The 20,577-nt window shown below is 46.1% G+C and overlaps 1 long non-coding RNA gene across 1 annotated transcript in view; it reads left to right on the forward strand.

The window, feature by feature from the left end:
• Positions 1-20,577, forward strand: part of LOC138511023 (uncharacterized) — a 351,810-nt gene that overhangs the window by 26,224 nt on the left and 305,009 nt on the right. Inside the window, exon 3 of the long non-coding RNA XR_011280543.1 lies at positions 11,448-11,588. This is a non-coding gene — a long non-coding RNA (uncharacterized lncRNA). The remainder of the gene's footprint in view (positions 1-11,447; positions 11,589-20,577) is intronic.

Genomic DNA, 20,577 nt, shown 5'->3' on the forward strand with positions numbered 1-20,577 from the left:
AGTGCTGACGTACAGATGCACTGTAACTCTCCCTCTGCAGCCTGGACTCCTCCAGCTGCCTTTCTACTAGCTGGGTGAGGGTGGCCTGCTGGTCCTCCATCCGCTGCATGCGGGGATTCAGCTCAGCCATCGAGGGGGTTGACGACCTCATTGGACTGTGTAGTGATGGTGGGCTGAACTGGAGGTCTTGAAATGATGACAAGTCATCCAGGTTGGGCACCTCCCCCTGTGGCCCTACATCAGACTTCAGTGATGGGGCACGGTTGTCACTGCCTGCAGCCTCCTCCGCAGTGCAGATGTTTTCAAGGGTGGGTTGTGTGGGAATGATGGGTGGGCGTGGCACCTGTGTGGCAGCAGGCAGTGTCGAGATTGTGGTGTTTGCTGGTACATCCGTACCAGATGCAGCTGGTGGCAGAGTTGCTGAGCAGCTAGCGTCTTCCTCCTGGGCAGGGGTGCTGGGTTGCCCACGTGCAGGTGCACATTGCCTCGCTTGTTGGGCATTGTCAATGTCACTTGAAATGGCTGTGGGGACATAGAGGGCATGCTATTAGTTGTGTGGTGGTACATGATGGGTGCATCACATGCATCAGACAGGTTGATCAGTGACCATTTGCATTTACATTCATATGACTGTTGACGGCCATCTATTGTAGGGGTGTTGCTTATCGTCTGGGTCATGATTGGGTCCTTTGGGGCACTCATGCACTGGCTGGGGGTGGGGTTGTTAATGGGTCCTTTGGGGCACTCATGCACTGTCTGGGGGGGGGTTTAATGGGACCTTTGGGGCACTCAAGCACTGGCTGGGGGAGGCGCTGTTAATGGGTCCTTTGGGGCGCTCATGCACTGGCTGGGGGTGAGGGGGTTGTTAATGGGTACTTTGGGGCACTCATGCACTGGCTGGGGGACAGGGGGGTTGTTAATGGGTCCTTTGGGGCACACCTGGCCTCAACAAGTACTCATATGGCATTGAAATGTGTGCACTTACCAGCATCTGCAGGTTTGCTCACTCCTGCCTCAGCATCCCCAATTCCATGGATTGCCTCAAGGTGGAGGACACTCCTGCAGCGCTCCTCCCATGTCTGCAGCCTCAGTGGTGAAGCAGGCCCTCCACCTGTGCCACTGCTGCGCTGCCGGTGTGTTGCAATCAGATTTCGCACCCTCAGTCTGAGGTCGTCCCACCTCTTGTGGCAGTCCACGCTCCTTATTGTGACGCCCACAGCTGTGCACTTGCGTGCAGCTTTGGCCCACACATCCTTTCTGCGCTGCTGTGTTGCACGCTGTTGGTCAGCGCTAAACAGCATTTCGGCATGCTGCACTATGTGATCCACTAATACAGTGAGCTCCGCCTTGCTGAAGTGCTGTTTCCGCTGTCTCTGGGCAGGGATCCTGGCTGCCATGCTGGTGGTCCTTTTTAGCTTCTCAGTGTGGAGATTTAGCCTATGCTGACTCTTGATGGCAGTGGATTGTGGTTTTATTTAATGGCTGCCTCTCTCTTTCTGGTTTTCGCGGTCATGGTATTTCTGCTTCCGTGTCCGTGAGGAGGGCGGTGGACACGGTTTTTACACTGCTTTTGGGGCCGGTATGTCCATTTCCGTGGGTGTTTACGTGGCGATGGTGACACCGTTTCCGCGTCCGTGTGGTGCACGCGACCGACAGGCTGTAATCGGCTGCTCTTTTTGCAACCTTGCAGACGCGGAAACTGTATCACCGTCATCACAGAATCACTGCATTCCGGACCGGAGAACTTGTAATGAGGCCCCTTGTTAGTGTGGGAGCACATCCTCTTCCACACATCATCCGTGATATCAAGACCAAGTTCTACAGCCCATGCGTTCCAGGCTTTGGGGGCCATGTCAGGCAGCTTCAACTGTAGGATTTTATATAGGGAGGAGACTATTCTGCGACTGTTGCTGCAGTCGGCAATGTAAAGTAGTTTGGAGGCATCTGGGGGTTCTGCAGGGAAGGACGACCACATACCTCGAACTGCGATCTGAAATCTGTAGTATTGCAGGATTTCCATTGCTGAGCCTGAGTGGCCAGGGCGCCGCGTCTGCGGGGTGATGAACTTCCCTTCCGGGAAAAGGTCAGTCAATGCCTGATACCCCAAACTGAGCCAGTGTTGGGAGAGGAGTTTGTCGTGGGTGGGTTGAAGCCTGGGGAAGTTCCATATAGGAAGCCATTTATAGTAAGGGCGAGGAGTGGATGTAGAGGAGTGGATGTAAGGTCAAATAGGCGCCACTCTATAAAGGTGGCTGCAATGGGGTCAGCTGGGGCATCAGTTGTGTAATTGCGATGAAGGATCAGGGTCATAGTATTGATCTCGGGCGTGGCCAGCTTTTCCAGCTTGACATGTGGGGGAGCAGTGGGATGTTTACACCAATAAGTGGCAAACTGGGCCTGGGCTGCTATCCAATAGAAGGATAAGTCAGGAGCTGTAAGCCCTCCTTTCTCGTAAGATAAAGCCATGTCGCCATCTCTTTCTGACCGCACCCGCGTGCCATAGAAATTGAGAGCCTATCGTGTGTAGATCATCAAAATATTTCTGCCCTGGCCAGAATGGAACATTACCGAAAATGTATAAAACTTTTGGAACTAAGATCATCTTAATCAATGATAGCCTACCCGCCATGGATAGTGGTAGGGGCCGCCATCTTGTCACTTTCGATTCAAAGTACTTTGCACCGGTGGTATAGTTATCGGCAATCAAAGCAGATCGAGATAGTGCTAATTAGACTCCGAGGTATCCGATACCATTGGTGGACCAGCGGAGGGGGTATTCACAGTCCGGTTGCTTGGTTACGCTGGTGAGGGGGAATATCTCGGATTTCGTGTAGTTAATGGTGAAGCCAGAAAAAGTACCTATTTTGATTATGTCCCTCAGTATGGGGTCCAGGTAGGTGGATGGATCCCTGATGTATAGCAGGACATCATCCGCATATAGCGATATTATGTCAGGGGGATCTGCCAGACACACGCCATTGCGGGAGTGTCGTGCCCGGACGTAGTCTGCCATTGCTCTATGACTAATGCAAAGAGGATGGGGGAAGAGGGACAGCCCTGATGTGTGCCCATCTGTAGGTCTATGGGTTGTGAGGTCAGAGAGTTGACCAACACTCTGGCGGTAGGGCACGTGTATAATAATATGATATAGTGGATCATATTTGGGCCCAGTCCCATTTTCTCCAGACCCGCCCACATATATTGCCACGAGACGATATTGAAGGCTTTTTGTGCATCCAGAGTGACCGCAACTGCCTGCACATCCTGGTCTATTCTTGAAAGGACATTAAATAGCCTTCTGATGTTATAGGTCGTAGAGCGTCCAGGTACGAAGCCGCTTTCATCGTCGTGGACGAGGTATGGCATAACTGGGAGGAATCTGTTAGCAAGGGCCTTGCCCAGTATTTTAGTGTCTATGTTCATGAGCAAGAGAGGCCTGTAGGACCCACATTCGTCACTAGGCTTGCCGGGTTTAAGGAGGAATGTGATAATTGAAGGAGGGAGTATAGACTCGCATAGTGCATTGGTCCAGACCTCCAGCAATATAGGCGCTAGTATTGTGACATGTTCTTGATCAAATTCTGAGGTGAATCCTTCGGGACCCGGGGCCTTAACATGGGGGAGGTCATTGATGGCTTGAACTATTTCATCTAGTGACAACGGGCATCTAACTGCTCCCGGGTTGACTGGGATATGTAAGTCATGGGGATCTGATCAAGGTGGTCCAGGATGTCTTGTGTGTCATGTTCGTGTTGCGGAGTGTACAGTTTGGCGTAGAATTGTGAAAATATCGAGAGCATCTGTTGGTCCGACCACTGGTGAGTCCCACTCGTGCCCTTGATACATTCGATCTGGGCTCTACCCCCTTCCGCACGGGCTAGCCTGGCCAGTGTCCTCCCCGGTTGTTAGGCAGAATTATGTGCAGCACCCTTTGGGAACACTACACACAATTAAGACTACAAGTGACAGTACAATTTCACCTTTGGTACAAACCTGTACTACACAGTTATAGTGGTAGCAGTAGCGGAGCAGCCAGACATATCTCAAGAGTAAGTGAGCAGTACAAATAGTTACACAAAGGACAGCAATTACTATGGTTCAGGCAATCACTGACTCAAGGTTTCTAAGTAAAAGAATATATATTTATTTACTCAACAGTTGTATAACATTTCACTATTCTAAGCAAGTTAAAAAACACAATCATAAATACACCACACCACTTCCCTTAAATTCCAGACAAGTTAAGCTCACAAAACGAAGTGGGAGCAAAAAGACACTCCAGCAATTTAAAAGGGAGGGAAAGACAAAGTTATTAGAAATTAGGCAAAACCAACAGGTAAGTAGTCAGGGCAATTGAACAAGAGAATCTACAGTGAGATCAGCTAGAAAAGGCTTAGGGCCAAAGTCAATGGGTCAAAATCTTTTCCTCAAGATCACACAGTTCAGGGTAGTTTGCGGTAAAGTTCGTGGCACAGATTACGGATGAGGTTGGTTGGTAGAAAAGTTAGTTCAAAGAGAAGAGAAGGACAAGCACTCGGATTGGAGAAAGATTTCAAAAACTTTCACTGCGGTTGAACGAAACGGACAACCGGATTTGCACAGTACCTTAAAACGGAGAGGGAGATGTATCTTAGGCGGATGTTCCTGGTGGTTCCTGCAGGCTCACGGTTCCTAAAGCGACTGTCAGACTGACATGAAGTAGGAAGACTAGAGGGTCCTGCGCCACCCAGGGAAGAAGCCAGCAGCAGGGCAAAACAACAAATGAAAGGTATGCTCCTTAAAATCCAAGCAGGGTCTGACCTTCCTGGCTATCCGGCCCACTGTAGCTCTGTACAGCGAATTCAACCAGAGGAGGGATCTTGGCTTGCAGTTTGGGTGAACTGGTTGGTCCCAACAGCTCAAGGGAAGAAGTTTCCTGGAGAATCTTCTCTGTCGTGAGAATCGGAGATTCAGACCTACAGCAGGGCTTCACTGGGTGGTTCAGGCGTGGTAGGGGTCCTCTTCTTCCAGTTCCTCGTTGGTTCTTTCGTTCCAGTGGCGACTCTGCCTTTCCAGTCCCAGAGACCTGCTTTTTATGCAGTTTTCCCCCATTCATACAGCCTGGCTGTCAATCACATAGCAGTGTGGCTGGCCTGGCAAGGCCAGTCCCCTTAGCCAATCAGACAAGAATGCGACTTGGGTTACCAAGGGAACCCATGGCAGAGGTCCGAAGATCCCTCCCTCACATCCTGCCTACCTAGACTATCAGGCACCTTAAGGAGGGCTTCTGTGCAGAAGCCTGTGAAAAGACAGCGAACAAAGGAATCATCCCCGGTTTGGCGCGCAGAGAAAAGCACGAGAAAGACTTTAACAAAAAGAAATGTCGAATAAACCCAGCCGGAGCCAAAATAAAATGTATTTAATCGAGCAGGTTTATGTTCGAGGCTAATATAATAGCCTAAAACAATACCACGTTTATACAATATAATTGCGATAAAAAGGTTAGGGTAGTTACCAGCCAAGTCTTAATGTTAAGGGAGCGAAGCAAGGCTCCAAGAGGCAGAGACAAAGAGGGATACAAATTAACCCTTTCCAATACTCCATGTACGATGGGGTGTACTGGGTCTGTGGTTTAAAGAGACTACATAAAGTTAATGGCAACTTTACATGTTTCTGGGGAACAGTAGTCAGCCTCAAAAAAATGGTGTCAGTGGGAAGTCTAAAAGACAACCCTGTGTTACTGCACTGAAGGTGCTGTGTAACACACAAAAAAGTGGTGCTCATGGAGTAGGTGAGGCTCCAGAGCCCAAGAACACACAAAATGGTAAAAACACACATGGCAAAACACATGTAAGAGTGGGAAAAGGTCCACACTCTCACCAGGTGAAAAAATAAATCCTAGAAATCCAGCAAAGATGCTGAGGGACTCAATAGGTAAGGGAAATTAGCCATTCATGAGAATTCTCCCTAACACTCGCCCCTCCCCCACCCCCCCAGACTAAGGGACAGGAGGATTTAATTCACTCCTGGATGAATCTCTACCTCTAGTTGGTTAAAAACATCCTAGAGAGACCATCAGAATTTTGGTGGTGACATCCTGCTCCGTGCTCAATGGTGAAATCAAAACCTTGCAGGCAGATTGACCATCTTAGAAGTTTTGGGTTCTCCCATTTCATTTGCATTAACTATCTCAAGGGTTGGTGGTCAGTTTGAATCACAAAGGTAGATCCATACAAGTATGGTCTAAACTTCTTCAAAGACCACACAATGGCAACACATTCACGCTCTATGGTTGCCTACCTTGTTTCTGGTTCCTTCAGTTTCCTACTGATGAAGCAAATTGGGTGCTCCCTACCTTCCTCATCCAGTTGACTAAGGACTGCACCTATACCTATATTGAAGGCATCTGCCTGCACAATGAAGGGTTGGTGATAATCAGGAGCTCTTAGGACTGGATCTTGACAAAGGGCTTTCTTCAGGCTTTCAAAGGCTTGAGTGCACTCCTCATTCCATCTAACCTTTTTAAGGAACTTTGGAGAGGAGATCACATTCAAGGGAGAAGCTATGGTCCCGTAGTTCTCAATGAAATTCCTGTAGTACCCAGTGAGACCTAGGAAAGCTCTCACTTTGGTTTGAGTAGTAGGGGTGGCCCAGTTTTGCACAGCTTGTACTTTGCTGGGCAATGGCCTTATCTCACCTCCTCCTACCTCATGAACAAGGTAGACCACCTTACTCTGACCAATTTGAGATTTGCTTGCCTTTATGGTCAGATGGGGCTGCTGAAAAGCCTGCAAAACATATCCAGGGTGATCAATATGTTCTTTCCATGTAGAACTGAACACTGCAATGTCATCCAAGTATGCCATGCAGAAGTCCTCCATCCCATTCAGAACTTGATTAACCATCCTTTGAAATGTAGCAGGTGCATTCTTTAGTCGAAAAGGCATAACCTTTAACTGGTAGAGGCCTGCTGGGGTAGAAAATACAGTTTTCTCCTTGGCATGGTCTGTCAGTGCTATTTGCCAATAAACTGAGGTTAGATCAAATGTACTGAGGTACTTGGCTCAACCAAGTCTATCCACCAGTTCATCTGTCCTTGGCAAAGGATGGGCATCAGTCTTAGTAACTGCATTTAGAGTTCTATAGTCCACACAGAATCACAACTCCTTGGATTCTGCCTTCGGTACATACTAGAACAACTGGACTAGACCATGGACTTGTAGAGGACTCTATAACCCCGAAATCAAGCATCTTGTTGACCTCTCCTTTGATGTGGGATCTCACATGTTCTGACATTCTGTACCCCCTGCTTTTGACAGGTAAGCAGGCGGTTCACCTAGGTGCTGCACAAGGCAGAGACGGGCGGGATCCGAGATCCAGAGCAGGGAGCTCTAAATCGGTACACGAGGCAGGGGGACCCGTACCGCGCAGCTGGAGGAGATATGGCGTCCACGTTGGAGAGGTGCCCTGGGCTTGGGGCCGGTTGCGTGGTTTGCACAGTACCCCCAGCTCAAGTCAGGGTATCACTGAATGGAGGGGCGAATTGTGCAGTGTGCAGGCCCCCTATGCTCTCCACCGCATTCACAGAGCCACGCACATGAAGCTTGATATGGCGCACCAGGTAGGTAAAAACCAGGGGAGAGTGAGACCCACAGTGCCCAGCCACTTGAAACAGTTGTGTTAGGGCAAGAGCGCAGGACGGTTAGGGAGGATTGCGTACTCACAACTCTGGATATGAGGTGCCTCACTGGGTAGCACAGACGAGTGGGCCGGGTCATCGCAGTGAACGTGCAATCTCAGCAAGGCAAAGGGGCCAAATGGCCTGTCAGCTGATCCAGGGAGCAGCAAGCATCCACAGTAAAAGAGGGAGATGGCGGTGCACGTCTGTAGGAAATGTTTTCAAGTGGCCGGGGCTACCCACTAGTAAAGGATTTGTGTCCAGAGAGGGCGTGCAGAATCAGCCATGAGCAGAGGATGTTCGGGTGGGCCTGTCCGGTTTGCACAGAAAATATACTGCACCTGCCCCTCGGTACAGTTCAACGTGGCAGTGTTGCACCGTAGCCCCAGCAGTGTGCGTGCAAACCCCAAGGGCCAGTTTCAGCAGGTGCACAGCACTGCGCCCCCCAAGGAGGCGCCTCTGGTGATAGCGGGTCCGAGTGTACGCCAGGGTAGCGTGGTGCCCTCAGCCGTGCGGACTCAGCAGCAAGCTCACCTGTACGAGCGCAGTGGAGCAGGAGACGCTGCTTGTCAGTATCAGCGGGGGCAAGCTCCTCATCAGCAGGCCACTGAGCCGGGAGGTGGCTCCGGCTCAGAATGACACGGCGTCCCCCTGACGCGGGCCCAGAGCAGGGAAGGCGAGCATCGAGCGTGGCCCCACTGGCCGATGGAGATGGGCGGGGGCTGAGGGGCCCAGCACACACTGGAGCCAGCCCGACAGAGGAATGGAACACAGCAGAGGTCCTTGATGGTAGGGCCAGCCCACTCTCCCAGGCCCAGGGTGTCCACGGAAGGCACAGTCAATGAAGTGATTTAGGGCTTGCCAGCTCAGGGCGGGTGGCCAGAGAGGAACAGAGCACATCGGCCCAGCTTGCCGTTCAGTGGCAGTGACTCTGTATCCCAATATAGCTATCAGCCGGGGTCAGGAGGCGGAGGAGTCAGCCGGCTCGATCCATGATACGCTGCGTCGCAGCCGCCACCGGGTGCTCGGCTCCTCTTGTGGCGCAGGGGCTCAAACAGCTCACAGAATGGTCCATTGCTTCTGATTTTTGGACCGCAGAGGCCCCCTACTTCAATCTTCTTGTGGGTTAAATTTCAGGGTGGGGGTGTCCCGGGGATCCGCCACAGCAGGAGGATGTGTGTTGGCTCAGCATGGAGCTATAGGGCTAGGCAGCCATCTTTGGGCTGCTCAACAGCACCCCCCCAGGCAATTCTCTTCTGAACAAGAGTACCAACAGCAACCCCAGACACGTGTTTCGGCCTGGTTGGGCCTTGTCAGTGAGGTGGAGCTCAGCTGAGCAAGGGTTCCACGTCTGGAGTACCTTAGTAACTTAGAGTGAAAACCCAAATCTACTCAATATGCATAAGTAAGGGGGGTTTTGGGAGTTTCTCTCTATCGGCCTATATCCCGGGTTTAGTCTCAACCAGAGTCTTTAGCTCACCATCCTTTCAAAGAAGAGAAATTTCCATTGCATATCAGTCTTTTTCCTGCCCAAGGGCAGTCAAGCACCAAAATGCCAGGCAATTCTCTTCTGAACAAGAGTACCAACAGCAAACCCAGACATATGTTTCATTCTGGTTGGGCCTCATCAGTGAGGTGGAGCTGTGCCTATCTAAAAACAGTGAGCAAGGGTACCACCTCTACAGTACCTTAGTAACTTAGGGTGAAAACCCAAATCTACTCAATATGCATAAGAAAGGCCTATATCCCGGGTTTAGTCTCAACCAGAGTCTTTAGCTCACCATCCTTTAACAGAAGAGAAATGTCCACTACATGTCAGTCTTTATCCTGCCCAAGGGCAGTCCAGCACCAAAATGCCAGGCAATTCTCTTATGAACAAGACTACTAACAGCAACCCCAGACACGTTTTTCGGCCTGGTTGGGCCTTGTCAGTGAGGTGGAGCTGTGCCTCTCTAAAAACAGTGAGCAAGGGTTGCACGTCTGGAGTACCCTAGTAACTTAGGGTGAAAACCCAAAACTACTTAATATGTATAAGGAAGGGGGGTCTGGTACTTTCTCTCTACCGGCCTATATCCTGTGTTTGAGTCTGAACCAGAGTCTTTAGCTCACCATCGTGTAGAGAATATCTCAGAACCCCACCCTTGTTTTTGCATATTAAGTATCTTTTGGTTTTCACCCTAAGTTACTGGGATAATCCAGATGTGGAACCCTTGCTCCCTGTTCTTAGAGAGGCACAGCGTCACCTCACTGACGAGGCCCAACCACGCTGAAACATGTGTCTGGGGTTGCTGTTGGTACTCTTGTTCAGAAGAGAATTGCCAGGCATTTTTGTGCTGGACTGCCCTTGGGCAGGACAAAGACTGATGTCTAGTGGAAATTTCTCTTCTGTGAAAGGATGGTGAGCTAAAGACTCTGGTTGAGACTCTATCCCAGGGTTATAGGCCGTTAGTAGAGAAACTCCCAGAACCCCCTGTGTTGCTACACTTATAACTGTTGCTTATTAAAACAGAGCCTTGCTTACTACGCTGCACTAGACACTTCGAAAACGCTTGTCTGAATATAGAATACTAATCATCGATCTGCAAACTTTGCACTACTAGTCCCCCCTTAGCCCTGATATGTTGGGACTTACCCTATTATATAAAGAAGCGAGTGAAATCAGTCTATACATCAACCTATAATAGACATTCCTTTGTAGTTCCTTAAAATTGTTGTTTATGAAAGTGAAGTCATGTAAACTCTGCTGTATTAGATGCTTAGAGATTGCTTGTCTGTGTATATAATACGAGTCATTGATCTGCAAACACAGCAACTCATCAGAGAATCATCACGAACAACGGAAGAAATACTTTGTGGAGGAAGACATAAGCCAAACCATGTTGAAATTATTTTTGGTCTACAAAACAGTTGATTTCTGTATTATGGCACGATTGATAATGTCTCATTACTGATCCCAATTTTTGGTGATATATTCTGTATCATAAGTCTGTGATTGCTACATTTTTATACCATGCTCTACATTTCTTAATGAGTTAATATTGTCACGCCCCACTCTAATACACCCCATCTGGGGCCCCTGCGTCCTCCATATACGTCTTGCACCTCCAAGAACACCACTTTGTGTTCTCAAACGAATATTCCCTTCATTGACTAGATTCACACAATCTGTACGGCAATATGTTAGGTTGCCTAGCAACAGACGACACAAAAAATTGTAAGAGAGCTGCCACGGCCTCGGCCACTCTTCGACACAACACGCATGCGTACCAGATGGCTGCTTCTAAGTTCCTCCTGGAAGCCTGACCGGTAAGCCATAACCTGTGGCCTCTCTTGGATTCATTCGGCAACTTCAGCCTCTCTCAGTTGTCGGAATTCCCAATCCAGACACTGTACTTTGCCTTTCACTTATACAGGACCCTCAGCGGTCCATGTCTGTTATGATTCACCTTTTTTCATTAAAATAAAAGTCTTATGGTGCTCGGATCCCTCGATCAAGACGCCAAGCCAAGCACTTTGCTAGGCAACAGTTCTCACTATAGCTTCACCGATAATACAGGTTTTTGCATGTACGCCCACTCTTGTAGCATAGACCTTCGGGAACCTAACGCAATGCTTTCTCCATTGGACACGATATATTACCATTTCACCTACAGTAACGCTCCACAGGTGCTAGACAGAGACGCCAAGCCAAGTAGCGTTGTCACTATTGCTATTGACACCTTAGTGTTTCTACAAATATGCCTCAAATGTTGGCTTTCCTACGTCTAGAGAATCTTTCTTTTTGTTGCAGGACTCGCCGTTTTTTGATAGTAGACACTGGTGGTTCTATTACCATTTCTGGCAACTCAGCTGACACGTATATAGCTCCCCTGTTGCTATCACGCATGCGCAGGACCCGGCCGCTACTCTACATCTAATTGCAGCCCGACTGGTAAGTGCATCTCCTAAGCTATTGTCCCTGATCATTGATACTCAGCATGCACTCGCACCAGTTGAGATCATTTAATATAATGATCTAAATATATTCTGTACTGTTTCTCAGTCAAAAAAAGTATCTCTGCATAGCCCATCAGCAAGGTACGGAACAACAGCTTTTTCTCTGTTGCTTTTCCTTTTACAGTACGACCCACATCACAACCTATGTCAAACATTGCTGACATCCCGGTGTTTCACTGATCATGTTCAATACCTTAGGTCTACCAGGTAACACCCCAAAAAATCCTCTTGAAACTTGTTGTACATAATGAATCGTCTAATAATTTCCTGCCCAACTAAGAAGAGGCCAAACTAAGTGTTCTCAATTGTGCAGTTATCTACAAGCTCCGCCAATCTAGTGCCTATACCAGTGATAGTCCTTTACACAATTGTTTCCTAGCCCGAAGACGTACCCAACCACTTGTGGGTATGTTGGCACCTACATTTCTCCCTGTTCCTATTTTTAAGGTTCTGTTTTGATCACACCCTTGTCTACTTAATACCCATCGATTGTCTTGTCTTTTCATTTTTTTGATGACATCTAGATCTTTTGTCAACATGTCTTTGCTATATAACTCTCAAATGCTCTTCAGCACCTAGTGTCCTGACGAAGGTTCAGAGTTTTCTAGCAAATTGGTAAAATTGTAAAACAAAACTTGTAGCATACAGTCTCCGAACCAGAAACACTAAAACAGTGTTGACAGCTGAAATGTGCCATGAATATATACCTCATGTTACTAACCTCACTGATTTAGTACTGTTTCGAAATAATAACTGACTATGTCAGTCATATGCAGATGTCTATTTGTATGCTGAAATTTTAGAATAAACTTTGTTTTAACTACCTTTGTGTTGTAGGGAACCAAGCTGCACCTCACTGAGGAGGCCCAACAAGGCCGAAACATGTCTGGGGTTGCTTGTGTTTCTGTGCAGAGGGGACCTGGCCTAGCAGTTCGGGCTGGGCTGCTACCATTGGTGTCAGTACCTGACTGATTTGCGTATGGCTGGACCCCTTTTGCAATGGTGCAGACGGGCTAAAAAATGGTGGTGTGGAAGGTTGCCCAGAGCAATGCCAGTGGTTCAGATTCATTCAAAACCTTCCACCCATCACTTTTGTGGTCACAGTGTGATCAAATACAGCTAATGGAAACATTCCTTAGCTATATGTAGTTCTTTGTCAACACTACCCCAGCGTCAAAGGGAGAGGTAGCCTTAACTCATTCTTGTTTCTACATACAAGGATATGAATGAGTAACACTGATCAACACCATCCCTACCCGCTATAATGCTGTTACAGTTTGACAGTCCACCCTAAGAAATTACAAAACAAACATAAAAGAGCATACGTCTCCTCACCTTATATCTTGAACACTTAACAGCAGCTATAATGTCTGCCTCTTTTGACGTTCTGGCTCAACATTCTAATCCTATGATTACCTTCATCCTCTCCACAATCCTCTTCCTTATTTCCAGTTTCCTCTCCTATGTATGTCCTAAAATTTCAATTTCCAATGGCAACCATAACACTTATATATTGGATATTGATTTAGTAGTATGTTTCACCATCCCTATGCACCTTATGTTGTATGCAGTTGTAATGTCCACGGTTATCCAGGTTACAAGTTAGTCTTCCTCTCTGATTATGGTAAATTACTCAATTTCTGCATCATTATTCATTTCTACAGTCATCTAAGTTCCAGAGCTCCAAAGTGCTTTTATACTGAGCCTACTGGGTTTTCTCATTGTGTTCTTCAGTGATACTTTGATAATGGTCTTCAATATCCAATACCCACATCATGCCCTCTTATGTAACCTTGTCTTGACTCTCATATCACCTACATTACCCTAAGGCCTATAGAGACTGAATACATAAGTAACCTGATTGGCACAGATATTGGCAGTGTGGAAGTGCATGGGCATTCAATATAAATATGTATATGTATGTACAATAATTCTGTAAACAACCTGTAATATAACATGGAGCCTGCCATCTACCATCTGGCTACCTCTGCCTCTTGCATTGGCAGCCCCAGTGTTCCCATACTCATTCTAATTACAAAGAAGTAGCGAGTGATGACGGCAAACCCCCAACACCACCCCGGGCATGCAACGAAACACATGCCACATGCTGCCACCCCTCCATGAGACCATCCACACACCCGAATGACATTCAGACTTGTAGACAATACTGCAGCAAAACTGCAATGCATTACTCAAGCCGCACAATGAACCCAAGGGGATGGCGCCACAGCCTGCCACCAGCACCTACCACTTTGCTCCTCTCAACTCCTAGATAAACCTCCAAACACTTAACACCTGTACAATTCCCAACTGGCATAGTCGTAGTAGTAGTAGTAATATTTCATTATTAAGAGCAACGCATATCACCAACACAATTTAAGGCACTAACACACACATACATATGAACAATTAGACAATTTGAATAGCTATACATGACATATAAAACCACTATACAAATAGATCGAAAAATACACCCAGCAGCTGCTTTCCATATCTAGTTTAAGGCACATAAAAGGAAGATAAGTATTGTTTTATCTGTAATTTAAAAGCTTGTGTAGTAGAGCTGTTTACATTAAAAATCAGGAGCTCATTCCATAAATGGCACCGTAAAGTGCAGAATGATCTTCCTCCATAACGATAAAAGACAAGCAAGATAAATAGTTTGGAGCAATGCCATTTGTAACCTTCCAGATACATGTGAGTGCACAGGCTTGAATCTGGTTTTCTATCAGTAGCCAGCCGGGCACCGCCGAGCCTGAGAAACATGCTCACATTTTTTCAGCCCGATGATAACTTGGAGTGTGTGATTTTGCACTGCTTGAAGTTTGGACACATTTTTCTCATAAACACCGACATAAACAGACATACCGTATTGAATTCTTGATAACTCAATAGCCTGAACTAAAACTTTAAGAAGGACCATATCCAAGAGGTGTTTGCAGTGATTAATTTTATATATGTGAAAATGTGCACCTTTGATCATAGCATCTACCTGTGGATAAAACGATAGTTGGCAATCAAATAGAATTCCTACATTTCTAACTACTGAATCAGGAGGAGGAGGCTACCTTAACTGGTAGGGCAGGGAAAAGGAGGAGGGGTTTTCATGTCAGCCCCACATAGAAGTATTTCAGTTGTATTCTCGCTTAATCCTAAACAAGTATCCTGCATCCATGTCCGTACTATTCCTAAACCTCTTTCCATTGAACCACCTTCACCCTTTTTCCAAGGAGGTACACCAGGATTTGGGTGAACTCTGTATCGATTTGGCACTCAAAACCTGATTCATTTATAATTTGAATCAGGGGAAATATATGACCATTATAAATAAGAGGGACCAAGCAGATCCCTGTGGAAGAATGCATTCTACAGAGTTTCCATGGGAAGAAAGCGCCCCAACTTTGCCGTCTTTTCCTCTCTTTAAAAATATTCTAACCATACCAGTGTTGTTCCTGTACTATGCATCAAGGATTTGAGACGTTCATGACGTGGTCTACTGTATGGAATGAAGCCGACAAATCCAATAAAATAAGAGCTGCTGAGTCTCCTCTATCTCTGATCTCCATCGGTTTTCCCTCGAATGAAGAGTATCAAGGTTTCTGTGCTAGATAGAGGTTAAAACCCAGATTGAGCATTAGCTAGAAGATGATTACTGCTGAGTATTTAGATAATTGGAAGGTAGCCTATTTTTCAGTATCTTACTTAAAAAAGGAAAATTGGAAATAGGTCTAGAATTGGTTGGATCAGAGGGGTCCACATTTTCCATCTTCAATAGGGTTGTAACTTGTGCCTCTTTCAATAAAGAGGAAAAGAAGACTATGAAAAGAAGCATTAATATAAGTCTTCTGCAAAATTATGAATTTGCTCTTTTATTTGTTTAGAAGGGAGAGGGTCCAGAAGCTTTAATACTCTGGACTCTTCTCAAAACATTTCAAAGCTACAGCGCATTGAAATGAGACAGAAAAGAGATTTACCTGATCTTTGGGTGCAGATGCTATAGCATAATGTTAGTTTGAAAGAAGGAGGCTAATTCATTACACAAAGAGTGGGTAGGCACTGTTTTCTCCACTTCATCTGCTCTTGTTATAAGTTTCTGATAAATGTTGAAAACCTCAGCATTGTTAGACTGATCAGCAGACGTTCACTCGGAGAAATATGTGTCCTTAGCAAGATCTGTGCTCTTCTTAAGGTATGAGTTGTATTTCAAACATTGTATTTTATCAGCATATAAAGGAGAGGCACACCACTGTCTTTCCAGTTCTCACCTACTCTTCATCTAAGCAAAACCAATGATTATTCTGATGATGTTTTGCCTTAGGCTGCTTCCGAAGTTCTGGTGCCAAAAGGTCAAGGAAATCTAACACGTTATCATAATAAAACACTCAAAAGATTTTCAGGAACTTAAGTTAAATCCTGTCCTGGATAACTACAATATGTTGACTGTAAATATGCTTTGCATAAGAAATGTAATGCATGCCTTGACCATTTAGTTGTCTGCACTGTTACTAGAGGCACAGGAAAGATATATGAATGCATTCTTTCACTAGCTTACTGGAGTAATTGTGTGATTAAAAAGTGAAATATTAAAATCAATCACTAAATCTAATAAATTACCTCTTGAGTACATAGGACTAGACTCAAGTTGTCTTAAACTTAAAAAAATCTAATAGATGAATACAATCTTTGGCAAGTGTTGAATCACCAAGAATACACTTATCGGAAAAGCATTGTAATTATTCACGGGTTGATTGAACATGTACTAAAACTGTTTATTATACTTAGGTGGATGATATAGAGGTGTAACTAACAACAGTCTGCCCCTGTGCTCAATTTCATTGTGTGATGCTCAAATAAGGAATATACTTGTGTTTCTGGTACTGACCCTCTAAATTAATTTGAAAAAAGAAAAGAACCGCCCGACCCCCTTTTGGCATTATGTTTTTTAAACAAATCTGAGAAGCCTGTGGCCAACATTTCATTAATGATACTAGGACTATCCTGTGATAGCTCAGTCTCTGTGACTGCTAACAGCTGTAGCTTTTGAACATCCATGGCATGTTCAACTGCAGATCTCACATTCAAACGGCCCATTTTAGTTACATTCACAACATTATCTCCAGAACAACTCCCTACAGTAAGAGAATTCAAGCAAGGAGACAGCGCTTCCTCTATATGCATCGTGTTCATAAGAGTGACAATTTACTTACGGCATGGTGGCATGGCATAACTTTTAAACAGAATCTGACTCACTCACCCGGCTCAAACAGGCTTAAACAAGCACTGTTCATAGCCATTATACAATACCCTTGGCACACCGCCCTGGCTCAAAGCCACAGGAAACTAATTATGAGTGAGTTACAATGTGGCTGCTCATGTGACCGCCATAAGCAGCAAAACCTCCCAATGATGAAATCACAAAGGGGCGGACCCTGTTATGTGTGACACACCATGTACAACACAGACCCCTGTAAAGGCTCACTCCCCGTCTTACCAAGGCAGAATAATAAAATGCAACACACCCCAGTGGGGAATGAGACTAAGAGAACAGGTTGCAAGATTAGTATGTTTATATAAAGTTGGCATCCAGAGAACTCTGCTGGCGTGAGAGCGCTCTGGCAAACAGTACAGTTACAAGGAATTATAATGGAAAACATCGTCATAAATGGCGCAGCTAACATAGGGTACTATGACAGTGCAGGATTGGCTGAGGAGTGATGGCACATATGTCGTTGAAGGCGCTGCTTCTTACGGAAAGATTGCCCAGATGGCGGGAGGGTGAGCGTCACAAGGTCCAGCTGCTTCTGTCCGGGAGGGGTGAGGGTTAGGTCACGGCGAGGTAGAGTTGACAGTAACTAAGCTGGCATTAGACACTACCACTAGACATATATTAAACAAAAATCATTAGTATACCTTTGAATAAATCTTAAAAGCCTATAAATTGCATACACAGGTGTACATCATCTTTCATTGGGACTTTTATGAGGTTCAGGACTTAGGGGTCTTGTTCTGCAGGATAACCTGGGTGGCGGGGTGGGTCTTCGCAAATCAAGGCAAGTGGGGGGTACACTGACATTTGTTAGTTTTAGGGCACAATATACTGTGACAGAGATCTGCATTTAGTGGGGAAATTTGGAGTGGGCTGCATAGCAGGGTCACACTTCTGGTACATCAAGAGAATATCTTAGGAGGGCACATGGTTACATTGGCAGTCATTTTCCAACAGTGGCAGTAAGAAGGTAGGAGCAGGTTATGTGGCGATGGATGAGCTACAAGGCATGGTTCAGGCCCGTTCATACACAGAACAGTGATCACAGAGGAAGGGTGATATGATACATTCTATTATTTGTTTCAATTATCCCCAGCGCATCCGTGAGAAAGGGATTCATGAGGCTTTCAGACAGTGGAGAAAAGGTGGGAGCCATGAGCGCGCTGTGCGTGTGCTTCAGAGGGGAGAGAAGCCTTTTCGTATTATCGAAGTGATGCCTTGTCCAAAGATGGAGTCGAGGAAACACAAAATGGAAGCCAAGTGTAGCCCACAATAGCCCCACTTATGCTAATGTTAGCATGCGGGCAATGGAGGCGTCCCTCGCTAATGCATGAGCAAGTGGGTTATTTCGTGCTGAATGTGTGAGGGGGGCCCAAATGACCCCTCACTCCCACACATTCCACCCTTTCGTTACATCTAAAGTAACAAACTAATCCTTATTACTATTTTCACTGCGATAGTACTCTGCTCACTGACCTGCCTCGTCCCATGCGTGAGTCCCTTTTATTGGCATCCAAGCCCTGCAAACACCTTGTACGCTCTGACCTCTCCTGGCGTATTCATCAGGTGTACATGTCATGTATATTCCCCCGTCCCCATCCAGGTCCACCCACACCTTCCTGTACCATTGTAATTCACATGGCTCTTTAATGGTGGTGTGGTATTAGTTATCCACCCTGTCCCCATGCTGATGATATACTGCTGTCAGGTGATACTTAGGGGGGTTTGATTCCCCTGTTTGCATTTGAGCATCTTTCACATTTGCTACCGCTGTCGATTTGCCCATTGTTACCATCATCATTGCAGAACTAGGCATTGATTTTGCACAACATCGAATGCCCATCTGGCACACACAGAAAAATAGTAAAAGAAAAACGATGACTGACACACACATTTTCATCATCACACTGAAACAGGATGGTATACAATTAAAAATGTCGTCAAACCAGTTGCTCGGCTCTATTCCTCCTTCCTTCTGCATTCTTTCCCCCAAACTATGCCCCGCCGAGATGACGTGAAAAAGTGTCCCATTGTCCGCGTCTTCAGAAGGTTCGAATGTACAGCAGGCACTCCCGATTTTTCGGCAAACACTGATGTCCATTGCTGTGAGAAGGTCCAGGACGTACCGGTTCTGCATTGTCATTACGCACAAGGTGCAAAGTTCCACCTTTATGACATTGAATCCTTCTTCAGTGTCGTTGGCTAGTTGGATCAGCTCCCAGCATACGATCTGCAGCCATTTGGCATTTGTCCGCGCTTGAAGTCCTGGCACCAGGAGGGAAGCAAAAAATGTTTCAGCAGAGTTTAAGAGCTTGTACTTATCTGGAATCTCAGCCAGGAGATCTGATGACTTGCTGGAGATATAATTGGATGATCGTCGTTTGTGAGACACCCTGTCTTGTAGTTCGTTTTCAGACAGAATGTCGTATGTGGAAGGCTCTGTTGTTGCTGGCTGGGGTGCTGCCGATATGTCAGCCGAATTTTTCTCCCCTTGGATTAGGCTTTCTGGAATCACCATTAGCGCTGAATGCAGTGTGGCCAGGGCTCAGGTACCCCTCCACGATGGTGGGATATGCAGGTATGCTTGCTTGCCACATACCCATTACATGTCCATGAGTGCTGCTGTACCCTTTTTCTTACCTGGAATGATGATTGTTTTGTTGCATTGTATGTTAGAACCCATCTGTACTTTCCCTTTGCCATAGAAACAAAGTTCATGTCCAATTTCTTTCTATGTTTTAATGGGTTTCTCGAGAGCTCTAACCCACATGAGTTTTGCGATGTGCTGTGACCAGACCGGAGTGCATGTCTCTTTGACCCACTGAAAGTTCTCTTCAGTTAGGCCTCGCAATGCCTCAGCTTTGCACGTGATTGTCTCGTCATGTCACTTGTTTTCCATGAACCGTGTCCCTCAGAAACAAAAAAGGGTTCTTTGATGCAAATCAATCCCTGTGGTTTACTTGTGCAGGTTTTTTCATTTTGCAGTATTTCTGTTGTAACTGTGTGTGATTGGAAGGTGCTTTGAATCCTACATAATACTAGATGAACTAAACATTGGGCATCCGACAAGGGTACTTTTTGAGGTATAAGAACATTGGGTGTGCCAGAGGCGTGAGGATTGAGGGAGCAAACGTAACAACTTTTGTTTGTTGCTTGTTTTCCAGTGGCGCTCATGTCTGAGTACCATTTGTTGGATTGGTCGGGGTGGCGGGGGTCTTCAATTTCATCTAATGCCAGGCCATGGTATACATCAAAATTCTACCCTCCAACACCCCTTTTCTGTCTCCTGCTCCCCCCTTGATCATTATATAACATCTGTACTCTTTGATATTTTATAGGCAAAATGTCCGCCCATGTTGCGTCATCTCGTACACTATCATTTTGCCAGGACTGTGGTACCAAGGGATATTGGGTGGTTGGGGCATTGGGACCAAAGTGCAAATCAGTGACATATGAGGTAGGCTCTGCAGTTGCATGTGGGTTTGCGAATGTCAGGTCAGGTGTACAGAACAGGGAATAATCACCATCATACTCATGAATTTCATCATCAATGTTATCACTTATAGCAGCATATGTAAGAACAGCTGTTTTGACAGTTCGGTTTTTATGCAATTTTGTAAGATTATCATTCAGGGAGGCATTATGTGACCAAATGACC

The sequence above is a fragment of the Ambystoma mexicanum genome, chromosome 6p, assembly GCF_040938575.1.
Source record: "Ambystoma mexicanum isolate Mex_15411 chromosome 6p, UKY_AmexF1_1, whole genome shotgun sequence".
NCBI classification, from domain to species: Eukaryota; Metazoa; Chordata; class Amphibia; order Caudata; family Ambystomatidae; genus Ambystoma; species Ambystoma mexicanum.